Genomic DNA, 1,433 nt, shown 5'->3' on the forward strand with positions numbered 1-1,433 from the left:
GTTTGTCTGTCGGGGCCGCTCGGCGGTCGCGGCCTCTCCTCCTTTTTTGTCTCTTTGTTTTCTCCGTTTTGTGGGCTCTGCGCCTCAGCTGTGTTGCATTCCAGTGATTGGTGGCTGGTTTGTCGGCGCACACAGCTGGGGTGCATCCCGATGATTACGTTCTTATTTAAACCTCTGGCAGACGCTCCACCGTCGCCGGATCATTGTTTATGTCTGTCATTGTGAATGTTAACTACACTTGAAAACGTAGAATAGAAGGCTACGCTGACAGTCGCTGTGCGTTCTGGCTTGAACTATTCGCGTTTGTGCTTTTTGCAGAGATCTCAACGCTGACGGTCCCCGTGCTGTTGATTTTTCGGGTTTCTTTTGCTACTTTTTCTGTCCTTCACTAGTCTGCCCTCATCCTCCTGCTCTCCGTATTCCTGCCGTTAAGTTGTAAGTGTACCTGTTCGTCCTGGTTTCCGTGGTTGTCACTCCCCCTTCGCTTGTATGTATTCTGGACACTGTTATGTTGCTTTGTTGTATTGTTTAAAATTAAACCGTTTGTTTTGTACTAGCACCTGGGTCAGCAGTCTTGAGTCCTACCCCATAGTTCTCCCTCACCCTCCTGGCGAGGGGGACTAACCTTAACATTTTTTCAGTTTCCTGATGAATAAGAAAGGTGTCACAGTTAGCTTTTTATGGGTTCCAGCTCATGCCGGAATTGATGGTAATGAGGAGGCTGATGCTGCTGCTAAACAGTCTTTCAAATTTGATGCAGTTACAAGGCATATCCAAATTTCTAGATTTGAATTGAAATCCCTATTAATATTCATATTCAAAAAGTTTGGCAAGAACAGTGGGATGGGTGTGAAGCTGGTTTGTACAAGGTTGTTGGATACCAACAGACATGGACTGGTACTAGAAAATAGGAAAGTGTAGTAAGTCGCTTGAGAATAAGTTTAAATTATACCCTGCACAAAATAGGTAAACACCCTACAGGTCTTTGTCCACATTGTAGTCAAGTAGAGACTGTAAATCAGGGGTGCCCACACTTTTTTGCCTTGCGAGCTACTTTTTCAAATGACGAAGTCAAAATGATCGACCTACGTGCGCGCTCACACAAAAAATAAATGTTGAATGAGTGTCGTAGTTTTTATGAACAGTCTGAAAGTGCCACTCCACATTTCCCTTCGGAATAATAGATTGGTAGTGAAGTCTTTCCAGTTCTTGTACCACGCTAATTCTGAGAGACGAGGCAGTCCAAGTAACTTCAATACAGTGCTGATTTATTCAATGAACACAGGTAAAAATTAACATTACACGCTCAGGTATCTTGCACCCCCAACATGCACGCAGGCAGCTGGAAGATGAAAGACCCCGAACCCAACAGGCCTTATACATTTATCTCTTCGGTTGGGCTAGCCCCATACTACACAGGAACGTCAACCGTG

This window comes from Monopterus albus, unplaced genomic scaffold, assembly GCF_001952655.1.
Source record: "Monopterus albus unplaced genomic scaffold, M_albus_1.0 scaffold170.1, whole genome shotgun sequence".
Lineage (NCBI taxonomy): Eukaryota > Metazoa > Chordata > Actinopteri > Synbranchiformes > Synbranchidae > Monopterus > Monopterus albus.